Raw genomic sequence first — 13,295 nt, 5'->3', positions numbered from 1 at the left:
CGACAAGCCTGCCAACCACTCCAACAGAAACTGCTGGGTTTTTAAACAGACCGGTAAGTTAAATAGCAAACACAAGGGGAAAGGGCCTCAAAGCGAGGATGATGATGAGCCCCGTCCACCGAACACAGGGGGACAGAAGAACTTTCCCCCTGAGGTGAAAACAGTAAACATGATATATGTCACACATATCCCCAAGAGGGAGCGCAAGCATGCACTAAGGGACGTCTACGCCGTAGAGCCCGTCGCCCCAAAATTTAACCCATGATCAGCTTGTTCGATCACCTTCGATCGCAGGGGCCACCCAACTAGTATCCATCATGGAGGTTCGGCGGCCCTAGAACTCGACCCAATCATTGATGGATATCACCTCACTTGAGCCCGTATGGACAGTGACAACAGTCTTAACCTGATCTATCAAGACACTGTCCATAAAATGGGTATTGACCCGTCAAGAATCAAGCCTAGTAACACTTCCTTTAAAGGAGTGATTCCTGACGTAGAGCCCCGCTGCACGGCCTCCTTAACATTGGGAGTAGTCTTCGGTTCGCCGGATAACTTTCAAAGCGAAAACTTAATCTTTGACATTGTCCCTTTCTGTAGTGGTTATCACGCGCTGCTCGGACAAACTGCTTTCACCTGTTTCAATGCAGTCCTACACTATGATTACTTAAAGCTCAAAATGCCCGGACCGCGTGGCGTTATCACAGTCATTGGAAATATGGAGCACTCCCTCCGTACTGAGGAGCACACCGCGGCCCTTGTAGCCGAAGTACAGAACGACCTCATCAAGCCGAACAATTCATCGTTCATCAAGACCCCTGACACTACCAAGTGAGCCCGGCCCACTCTACAGAATGACAGCTTGGTGGATCCAGAGCTTGAATAGCAGTTTCGCCTCCGCCGACCGCCCCATAAAACCAAGGCTTACGTACCGCGCGTGCATAATTACACACTTAAAATACCTTGGGCAGTGACGGAGGCACACCACGGAAAAGGTCTATAGTGTGGCTTGACCCTATTCAGACCTTAACCTTTTTTCCTTTTTCTTCCTTTTTGTCCTCTCTCGTCCTAAAGGTTCATTAAAATCCTACCTACCCTACGGTCGTGAAAGGGCCATTTTGAGGCCCCCATTTCATATAGACGACCAAAGGATTTTTCACCACGGAGAAATGGCGCAGACGTGTGGCAGGGCACCACTGGGATCTTCAAGACTACCTTTTCTTTTAGGTCCTGTATAAATATTCCCCTCGTGTACAAATTCTCGGCATGTCAAATAGCCTTGATGTTCAAGGCATTATCTACAATAGCGTGTCTTGACATATTAATCAGGGTATAAAGGAAACAGTTGATCGACCAACTTTTGTTCGATACTGCTTCATTTTACCATCTGTATTCCCTCGCTTCAGATTGCCACAAATGCTTTGGTCTGGCCTAAATGTCAGGGGCTATATCCGGCGATGCATATTTTCAAAAGTCCGAACACCTATTGGGTACTCTTTGGCGTCCCAAATATTGCATTATATGCATCAGCTCTAAATCATGTCTTTGGTCTATAGTTGGGTTGCCCGGCTCCTGTGATTACCACCTTACGTTCCGCTAGTTCGGCTAAGGTAGTAAAGGGAGAACTATTGCGATTGTGTTTCTAGTTTGTCTGATCAAATACCTCAGTAGAGAAAGCCAAAAAATGACTGTCGTGATAGGCGATAGCTAGTCGGCGATTCAACGACTTACTACAAATCACTAGTGATTTGCTCCGTGTTATACGAAGGGCTGGTCTTCGCCCAGTCATGCGACAAAAGGCATCCTAGTTCAAATTGCCGCAAACGCACCAGGGGCTAGTACTTAGCACCACCGTCAAACTCCCATGGCTAAGTGAAAGTAATAAAGCCGCATAGTCTGATTGCCTCGTTCATTGCGCGGACACCTCCTTTACGGACCAAGACGTTGGATAAAGTGTGATCACGCGCTATACCGACCACCCATGTAGCATGTATACGGGGGCTGAGGCTGACGACTGGCAAACTTTGAGAATTAAAACGGTCGCTCAGGAGGAAAATAACTTAAGATCAAAGGCATCAATATATTACAAGTCTGGGTTCACAAACATGGTTTTTACAACCCGGATACATCTACTCAAATATAACGTCCTTTGAGCATTAGCCCTCCACTATTTGGGCGCCCGCCAGGACATCTTCAAAGTACCTCTCCGGTTTGCGGTGGTCCTTGCCTTCGGGCGGGCCTGTAGTCGCCACATCGGTGGCCTTCATCTTTGCCCAATGCATCTTGATGCGGGCAAAGGCCATTCGAGATCCCTCTATGCACGCCGAGCGCTTCACAGTATCAACCCGAGGCAGCACGTCGACGAGCCTCATCACCAAGCCAAAGTAGCTACTCGAAATGTGTCCGACTGGCCATAACCGGACTATTAAATCATTCATGGCCAAGCGGGCCACCCTATGCAGCTCTGTCAGCTGTTTCATCCGGTCGTTCAATGGCGTTGGATGCTCAGGCACAAAAAACTGCGACCAGAACAGCTTCTCGGTCGAGTTCCCCTCCCAGGCTCGGAAGAATTGTGTGGCCTCGACAGACTCCTCGGCAGATCCGCAAACACATCTGGAGAACTCCACACCCGAGTGAGAAAAGCATAATCTTTGACCTCCGAATATACTATGCAAAAGAAACGCCTTACTAGCCGCTATCTGCTTCGCTGGCCGGATTTCCTCGCGAGCGCCCCGGGACTCGACATGTGCCTCCTTAGCCTCCTGAAGAGCCTTGGCGAGTTTGGTCGATTGGGCCAAAGTCTTCTCCTCAAGTTCCTCACATTTGAGGATGGTGTCCTTCAGCTCCTACTCGACTTCGGCCACCCGAGCTTCGTGTTGACGGGGGGCGGCCTGCTCGGTTTTTAGCTCTGCAACCGCTTTATCAGCGGCTGCCTTGTTAGCCTTCTCCTCTTGTTGGGCTTTCGCAAGGGTGCCCTTGAGGGTCTCGACCTTGGCTACCCCAACTATGCTCATAATCGAAGCATTAGATGAGTTAGTCTCTGAATATAACTATTATTTATGAGATACAACTACACTTTTAACACTATACGCATACCTTGCGTTTCATCAAACCGCTTGTTCACAGGGTTGATCTCTTGATCGGTCAATTTAAGTTTCTGATTGAGTTCGGATACGTCTGCGGCCTGGGCGGTCGCCGCCAGTAGGGAAGCCTGTTACAACAATAGAACAATATGTCAACTCTACTAAATATTATATGGATCCTCTCTCCGGCTTTTCAAACCAGAGAGAGGCTCAGGGGCTACTGTCTATATATGGGTATATCCCTTTATAAGAAAAATGTTTTAGGACATTGCGTCGCATACCTCAAAGCCTGTTAGTAGGTGAGGGAGTCCTGGATTAGGGGGTATCCGGACAGCCGGATTATATCCTTTGGCCGGACTGTTGGACTATGAAGATACAAGATTGAAGACTGTTGGAAATATGCCCTAAAGGCAATAATAAATTAGTTATTATTATATCATATTTCATTGTTCATGATAATCGTTTATTATCCATGCTAGAATTGTATTGATAGAAAACTCAGATACATGTGTGGATAAATAGACAACACCATGTCCCTACTAAGCCTCTAGTTGACTAGCTCGTTGATCAATAGATGGTTACGATTTCCTGACCATGTACATTGGATGTCGTTGATAACGGGATCACATCATTAGGAGAATGATGTGATGGACAAGACCCAATCCTAAGCCTAGCACAAGATCATGTAGTTCGTTTGCTAAAGCTTTTCTAATGTCAAGTATCATTTCCTTAGACCATGAGATTGTGCAACTCCCGGATACCGTAGGAGTGCTTTGGGTGTGCCAAACGTCACAACGTAACTGGGTGGCTATAAAGGTACACTACAGGTATCTCCGAAAGTGTCTGTTGGGTTGGCATGAATCGAGACTGGGATTTGTCACTCCGTGTAAACAGAGAGGTATCTCTAGGCCCACTCGGTAGGACATCATCATAATGTGCACAATGTGACCAAGGAGTTGATCACGGGATGATGTGTTACGGAACGAGTAAAGAGACTTACCGATAATGAGATTGAACAAGGTATCGGGATACCGACGATCGAATCACGGGCAAGTACAATACTGCTGGACAAAGGGAATTGAATACGAGATTGATTGAATCCTCGACATCGTGGTTCATCCGATGAGATCATCGTGGAACATGTGGGAGCCAACATGGGTATCCAGATCCCGCTGTTGGTTATTGGCCGAAGAGTTGTCTTGGTCATGTCTGCATGGTTCCCGAACCCGTAGGGTCTACACACTTAAGGTTCGATGACGCTAGGGTTATTAGGAAGACTTGTATGTGATTACCGAATGTTGTTCGGAGTCCCGGATGAGATCCCGGACGTCATGAGGAGTTCCGGAATGGTCCGGAGGTAAAGATTTATATATGGAAAGTTGTTGTTCGGGTTCCGGGAAAAGTTCGGTTTTTTCCGGTATTGTACCGAGAAGCTTCCGGAAGGTTCCGGAGGATTCCGGAGGGGTCCGGAGGTCCGAAAAATGTTCCACCACGTCCAATACAGCAGCATGGGCTGTAGGGGGGTGCCCTAACATTAATGGGCCAAGGGCACCAGCCCCCCCAAGGCCCATGCGCATGGGAGAGGGGAAACCCTAAGGGGGAGGGCCTCCACTTGACTTGGGAGGCACTCCTCCCCCCCTTGGCCGCCGCCCCCAACCCTAGATGGGATCTAGGGGGCCCGGCCCCCTCTCTCCCCACCTATAAATAGTGGAGGGGTGGGAGGGCGGCCACACCCCTTGAACCTGGCGCAGCCCCTCCCCTCCAATACCTCCCCTCCTTCGCGTGAGCTTGGCGAAGCCCTGCCGGAGAACTGCCACTCCATCACCACCATGCCGTCGTGCTGCTGTTGGACTCTCTTCCTCAACCTCTCCTTCCTCCTTGCTGGATCAACGCGTGGGAGACTTCTCTGTTTTGTATGTGTGTTGAACGCGGAGGTGCCGTCCGTTCTGCGCTAGGATCATCGGTGATTTGGATCACGACGAGTACGAATCCATAAACTCCGTCCACTTGAACGCTTCCGCTTAGCGATCTACATGGGTATGTATATGCACTCTCCTTCCCCTCGTTGCTAGATTACTCCATAGATTGATCTTGGTGATGCGTAGAAAATTTTAAATTTCTGCTACGATCCCCAACAGTGGCATCATGAGCTAGGTCTATGCGTAGTTTCCATGCACGAGTAGAACACAAAGCAGTTGTGGGCGTCAATTTTGTCAATTTACTTGCCGTTACTAGTCTTATCTTGATTCGGCGGCATCGTGGGATGAAGCGGCCCGGACCGACATTACACATACTCTTACGTGAGACTGGTTCCACCGACTGACATGCACTAGTTGCATAAGGTGGCTAGCGGGTGTCTGTCTCTCCCACTTTAGTCGGATCGGATTCGATGAAAAGGGTCCTTATGAAGGGTAAATAGAAATTTACATATCACGTTGTGGTTTTGGCGTAGGTAAGAAACGTTCTTGCTAGAAACCTATAGCAGCCACATAAAAACTTGCAACAACAATTAGAGGACGTCTAACTTGTTTTTGCAGCATATGCTTTGTGATGTGATATGGCCAAAAGGATGTGATGACTGATATATGTGATGTATGAGATTGATCATGTTCTTGTAATAGGAATCACGACTTGCATGTCGATGAGTATGACAACCGGTAGGAGCCATAGGAGTTGTCTTAATTTATTTATGACCTGCGTGTCAACATAAACGTCATGTAATTACTTTACTTTATTGCTAAAGCATTAGCCATAGTAGTAGAAGTAATGGATGACGAGACAACTTCAAGAAGACACGATGATGGAGATCATGGTGTCATGCCGGTGACAACGATGATCATGGAGCCCCGAAGATGGAGATCAAAAGGAGCAAAATGATATTGGCCATATCATGTCACTATTTGATTGCATGTGATGTTTATCATGTTTTACATCTTATTTGCTTAGAACGACGGTAGCTTAAATAAGATGATCCCTCACTAAAATTTCAAGAAAAGTGTTCCCCCTAACTGTGCACCGTTGCGAAGGTTCGTCGTTTCGAAGCACCACGTGATGATCGGGTGTGATAGATTCTAATGTTCGAATACAACGGGTGTTGACGAGCCTAGCATGTACAGACATGGCATCGGAACACATGCGAAACACTTAGGTTGACATGACGAGCCTAGCATGTACAGACATGGCCTCGGAACACGGAAGACCGAAAGGTCGAACATGAGTCGTATAGAAGATACGATCAACATGAGATGTTCACCGTTGATGACTAGTCCGTCTCACGTGATGATCGGACACGGCCTAGTCGATTCGGATCATGTTTCACTTAGATGACTAGAGGGATGTCTATCTGAGTGGGAGTTCATTAAATAATTTGATTAGATGAACTCAATTATCATGAACATAGTCTAAATTGTCTTTGCAAATATGTTGTAAATAGCTCACGTTGTAGCTCCCTGTTTCAATACGTTCCTAGAGAAAGATTAAGTTGAAAGATATTGTAAGCAATGATGCGGACTAGGTCCGTAGTCCGAGGAGTGTCCTCACTGCTACACAGAAGGCTTACGTCTTTGATGCACCGCTCGATGTGCAAACCCCTACAACATCGTCTATGGATGTTGTGAACACCTGACAGACACATCCTGATGACTACTTGATAGTTTAGTGCACCATACTTTACGGCTTATAATTGGGATTCAAGTGACGTTTTGAATGTCATAAGACATATGAGATGTTCCAAGAGCTGAAATTGGGATTTCAGGCTCATGCCCGTGTTGAGAGGTATGAGACCTCTGACAAGTTCTTTTGCCAACGAGATGGAGGAGAATAGCTCAGCTAGTGGGCATGTGCTCAGAATGTCTGGGTGCTACAATCACTTAAATCAAGTGGGAGTTAAACTTCCAGATAAGATAGTGATTGATAGAGTTCTCTAGCCACTATCACTAAGCTACTAGATCTTCGTGATGAACTATGACATGCAAGGGATGGAGTTGATTCCGGAGCTATTCGTGGTGCTTAAGACCGCAAAAGGTAGAAATCAAGAAGGAGCATCAAGTGTTGATGGTTTAACAAGACCACTGGTTTCAAGAAGGGTAAGGGCTAGAAGGGAAACTTCATGGATGGAAAACCAGTTGCCGCTCCGGTGAAGGAACCCAAGGTTGAACCCAAACTCGAGACTAAGTGCTTCTATTGTAAGGGGAACAGTCATTGGTAGCGGAATTACCCCAAATGCATGGTAGATAAGAAGGCTGGAAACTTCAACAAAGTATATACGTGTTATTGATGTGTACCTTACTAGTACTCCTGGTAGCACCTGGGTATTGGATATCGGTTCAGTCGCTATTATTGGTGACTTGAAGCCAAAGCTACGGACTAAACGGAGACTAGCTAAGGGCGAGGTGACGATATGTGTTGGAAGTGTTTCCAAAGTTGATAAGATCACCAACGCACGCTCCATCTACCTTCGGGATTAATATTGAACCCAGATAAATGTTATCAGGTGTCTACGTTGAGCATGAATATGATTAGATCATGTTCATTGCAATACGGTTATTCATTTAAGTTAGAGAATACTGGTTATTCTGTTTACATGAATAATACCTTTCATGGTTATGCATCCTATGTGAATGGTTCATTGAGTCTCGGTCGTGGTAATACACATGTTCACGCCAAAAGATGTAGAGTTAATAATGATAGTACCACTTTCTTGTGGCACTGCCGCTTAGGTCATATTGGCGTAAGATGCATGAAGAAACTCCATATCGATGGATGTTGGGAGTCACTTGATTTTGAATCGCTTGACACATGCGAGCCATGCCTCATGGGCAGGATGACTAAGACCCCGTTTTCAGGTACAATGAAACGGGCAAGTGACTTGTTGGAAATCATGCATGCTGATGCGTGTGATCCAATGAGAATTGAAGCGTGCGGTGGATATCGCTATTTTCTCATCTTCACTAACGATTTGGGTAGATATAGGTATATTTACTTAATGAAGCACAAGTCTGAAACGTTTGAAAAGTTCAAGCGATTTCAGAGTGAAGTTAAGAATCATCATAACAAGAAGATCATGTTCCCACGATCTGATCAAAGGGGATTTTCTGAGTTATGAGTTTGGCAATCACTTAAGACATTGTGGAATTGTTTCACAGTTGAAGCCACCTGGAACACCACAGATAAATGGTGTGTCCGGACGTCATAATCGAACCTTATGAGATATGGTGCGATCTATGATGTCTCTTACCGATCTACCATTTTTCATTTTGAGGATATGCGTTAGAGACAGCTGCATTCACTTTAGATAGGACACCATCTAAGTCCGTCGAGATGACGTCGTGTGAACATTGGTTTGGCAAGAAACCAAAGTTATCATTTCTTAATGTTTGGGGCTGTGATGCTTAAGGCTTCAGCCGGAGAAGCTCGAACCCAAAGCGGACAAACACATCTTCATAGGACACCCAAAGGTGACAGTTGGGTACACCTTCTATCTCAGATTTGAGGGCAAATTGTTTGTCGCTAAGAATGGGTCCTTTCTCGAGAAGGAGTTTCTCTTGAAAGAATTGAGTGGGACGAAGATAGAACTTGATGAGGTTGTCAAACCCTCACTTCAATCGGAGAGTAGTGCAACATAGAAAGATGTTTCTGTGGAACCTACGACTGTTGAAGAGGAAACTAATGATAGTGATCATGAAGCTTCAGATCAAGTTGCTATCGAACCTCATAGGTCAACAAGGATATGTACTACTCCTGAGTGGTACGGTAATCCTGTCTTAGATATCATGTTGTTAGACAACAATGAACCTACGAGCTATGGAGAAGCGATGGTGGGCCCGTATTCCGACAAATGGTTAGAAGCCATGAAATCCGAGATAGGATCCATGTATCAGAACAAAGTATGGACTTTGGTGGACTTGCCCGATGATCAGCGAGCCATTGAGATAAATGGATCTTTAAGAAGAAGACAGACGTGGGCGGTAATGTTACCGTCTATGAAGCTCGACTTGTGGGAAAGAGTTTTTTTCACAAGTTCAAGGAGTTGACTATGATGAGAATTTCTCACCTGTAGCGATGCTTAAGTCCGTCGGAATCATGTTAGCATTAGCTGTATTTTTTGATTATGAAATCTGACAGATGGATGTCAAAAACAAGGTTTCTTACCAGTTTTCGTAAGAAAGAGTTGTATGTCATACAATCAAAGTTTTGTCGATCCTAAGGATGCTAAAAGGTATGCTGGCTCCAGCGACCCTTCTATGGACTAGAGCATGCATCTCGGAGTCAGAATATATGCTTTGATAGAGTGATCAAAGCTTTTAGGTTTATACAATGTTTGCTAGAAACTTGTATTTACAAGAAAGTGAGTGGGAGCACTACAACATTTCTGATAAGTATGTGTGGATGACATATTGTAGATCCGAAATAATGTAGAATTTTTGGAAAGCATAAACAGTTGTTTGAAGAGTGCTTTTCAAAGGAAGACCTGTATAAAGCTGCTTACAAATTGGGCATCAAGATCTATAGAGATAGATCAAGACGCCTGATGATACTTTCAAAGAACGCACACCTTGACATGTTTTTGAAGGAGTTCAAAATAGATCAGTCAAAGAAGGGGTTCTTACCTGAGTTCTAAGGTGTGAAGTTGAGTAAGACTCAAAGCTTGACCACGACAGAAGAAAGAGGAAGGACGAAGGTCGTCCCCTATGCTCTTGTCATAGGCTCTATACGGTATGCCATGCTGAGTACCGCACCTGATGTGTGCCTTCCCACATGTCTGGCAAGAGGGTACAAAGGTGATCTAGGACTGGATCACCAGATAGCGGTCGAAATTATCCTTAGAGGAATAAGGAAATGTTTCTCTGTTATGGAGATGATAAAGAGTTCAACGTAAAGAGTTACGTCGATGGAAGCTTAACACCTATCCGGATAGCTCTGAGTAGAGATACCGGATACGTATAATGGAGCAACAATTTGGAATAGCTCCAAGTGGAACGTGGTAGCCATCTACGATATGACATAAAGTTTTGCAAAATACATAGGGATCTGAATATGGCAAGACCCGTTGACTACAACCTCTCTCACAAGCATAACATGATCAAACCCAGAACTCATTGAGTGTTAACCACATAGTGATGTGAACTAGATTATTGAGTCTAGTAAACTCTTTGGATGTTGGTCACATGGCGATGTGACCTGTGAGTGCAAATCACATGGCGATGTGAACTAGATTATTGACTCTAGTGCAAGTGGGAGACTATTGGAAATATGCCCTAGAGGCAATAATAAATTAGTTATTATTATATCATATTTCATTGTTCATGATAATCGTTTATTATCCATACTAGAATTGTATTGATAGGAAACTCAGATACATGTGTGGATAAATAGACAACACCATGTCCCTAGTAAGCCTCTAGTTGACTAGCTCGTTGATCAATAGATGGTTACGGTTTCCTGACCATGCACATTGCATGTCGTTGATAACGGGATCACATCATTAGGAGAATGATGTGATGGACAAGACCCAATCCTAAGCCTAGCACAAGATCGTGTAGTTTGTTTGCTAAAGCTTTTCTAATGTCAAGTATCATTTCCTTAGACCATGAGATTGTGCAACTCCCGGATACCGTAGGAGTGCTTTGGGTGTGCCAAACGTCACAACGTAACTGGGTGGCTATAAAGGTACACTACAGGTATCTCCGAAAGTGTCTGTTGGGTTGGCACGAATCGAGACTGGGATTTGTCACTCCGTGTAAATGGAGAGGTATCTCTGGGCCCACTCGGTAGGACATCATCATAATGTGCACAATGTGACCAAGGAGTTGATCACGGGATGATGTGTTATGGAACGAGTAAAGGGACTTGCCGGTAACGAGATTGAACAAGGTATCGGGATACCGACGATCGAATCTCGGGCAAGTACAATACCGCTGGACAAAGGGAATTGAATACGGGATTGATTGAATCCTCGACATCGTGGTTCATCCGATGAGATCATCAAGGAACATGTGGGAGCCAACATGGGTATCTATATCCCGCTGTTGGTTATTGGCCGGAGAGTTGTCTCGGTCATGTCTGCATGGTTCCCGAACCCGTAGGGTCTAGACACTTAAGGTTCGATGACGCTAGGGTTATTAGGAAGACTTGTATGTGATTACCGAATGTTGTTCGGAGTCCCGTATGAGATCCCGGACGTCACGAGGAGTTCCTGAATGGTCCGGAGGTAAAGATTTATATTTGGAAAGTTGTTGTTCGGGTTCCGGGAAAAGTTCGGTTTTTTCCGGTATTGTACCGGGAAGCTTCCGGAAGGTTCCGGAGGATTCCGGAGGGGTCCGGAGGTCCGGAAAATGTTCCACCACGTCCAATACAGCAGCATGGGCTGTAGGGAGCTCCCTAACCTTAATGGGCCAAGGGCACCAGCCCCCCAAGGCCCATGCGCATGGGAGAGGGGAAACCCTAAGGGGGAGGGCCTCCACTTGACTTGGGAGGCACTCCTCCCCCCTTGGCCGCCGCCCCCAACCCTAGATGGGATCTAGGGGGGCCGGCCCCCTCTCTCCCCACCTATAAATAGTGGAGGGGTGGGAGGGCGGCCACACCCCTTGGACCTGGCGCAGCCCCTCCCCTCCAATACCTCTCCTCCTCCGCGTGAGCTTGGCGAAGCCCTGCCGGAGAACTGCCACTCCATCACCACCACGCCGTCGTGCTGCTGTTGGGCTCTCTTCCTCAACCTCTCCTTCCTCCTTGCTGGATCAAGGTGTGGGAGACGTCTCCGTTCCGTAGGTGTGTTGAACGCGGAGGTGTCATCCGTTCAGCGCTAGGATCATCGGTGATTTGGATCACGACGAGTACGACTCCATCAACCCCGTTCACTTGAACGCTTCCGCTTAGCGATCTACAAGGGTATGTAGATGCACTCTCCTTCCCCTTGTTGCTAGATTACTCCATAGATTGATCTTGGTGATGCGTAGAAAATTTTAAATTTCTGTTATGATCCCCAACAAAGACTTCGTCCCGTGTCCGGATGGGACTCTCCTTGGCGTGGAAGGCAAGCTTGGCGATATGGATATGTAAATCTCCTTCCTTATAACCGACTCTATGTAACCCTAGCCCCCTCCGGTGTCTATATAAACCGGAGGGTTTAGTCCGTAGGACAACAGACAATCATACCATAGGCTAGCTTCTCGGGTTTAGCCTCTCTGGTCTCGTGGTAGATCAACGCTTGTACTACTCATATTATCAAGAATAATCAAGAAGGATGTAGGGTTTTACCTCCATCATGAGGGCCCGAACCTGGGTAAAATATCGTGTCCCCTGCCTCCTGTTACCATCCGCCTTAGACGCACAGTTCGGGACCCCCTACCCGAGATCCACCGGTTTTGACACCGACATTGGTGCTTTCATTGAGAGTTCCCCTGTGTCGTCATCATTAGGCTTGATGGCTCCTTCGATCATCGATAGCGATGCAGTCCAGGGTGGGACTTTCCTCCCCGGACAGATCTTTGTATTCGGCGGCTTCGCACTGCGGGCCAACTCGCTTGGCCATGTGGAGCAGATCGAGAGTTACGCCCCTGGCCACCAGGTCAGGTTTGGAAGCTTAAATTACACGGCCGACATCCGTGGAGACTTGATCTTCGACGGATTCGAGCCCCTGCTGAGTACGCCGCACAGTCACGATGAGCATGATTTAGCTCTACCATCGGACAGTGTGCAGGAGATCGCACCGGCAACCGCTCCGACCCTCAATTCGGAGCCGATTGCGCCATCCACGAACGGGGGGATAGACCCCACCACGGAGGCCGCATTCTCAACGGCGATCGAGCCGAGTATCGACCTTACCCTTCACGAGAGCCATGACGCCAAATTGCCGGATTCTTCCCCGGCCACGGACTCCGAACCGCCTGCGCCTGTGCCTATCGAATCCGACTGGGCGCCGATCATGGAGTTCACCTCCGTGGATATCTTTCGGCACTCGCCCTTCGGCGACATGCTGAAATCATTGAGGTCTCTCTCCCTGTCAGGAGAGTCCTGGCCGAACTATGTTCAGCAGGATTGGGATGCGGATGACGAAGAAATTCGCCACCCACCCACCACCCACTTAGTAGCCACTGTCGACAATTTGACCGACATGCTTGACTTCGACTCCGAAGACATCAACGGTATGGATGACGATGCGGGAGACGAAGAGGAACCACTGCCCACAGGGCACTGGACAGCCACCTCATCATA

This window comes from Triticum dicoccoides, chromosome 7A (genome assembly GCF_002162155.2).
Source record: "Triticum dicoccoides isolate Atlit2015 ecotype Zavitan chromosome 7A, WEW_v2.0, whole genome shotgun sequence".
NCBI classification, from domain to species: Eukaryota; Viridiplantae; Streptophyta; class Magnoliopsida; order Poales; family Poaceae; genus Triticum; species Triticum dicoccoides.
Note: the sequence above shows the minus strand (reverse complement) of the source record.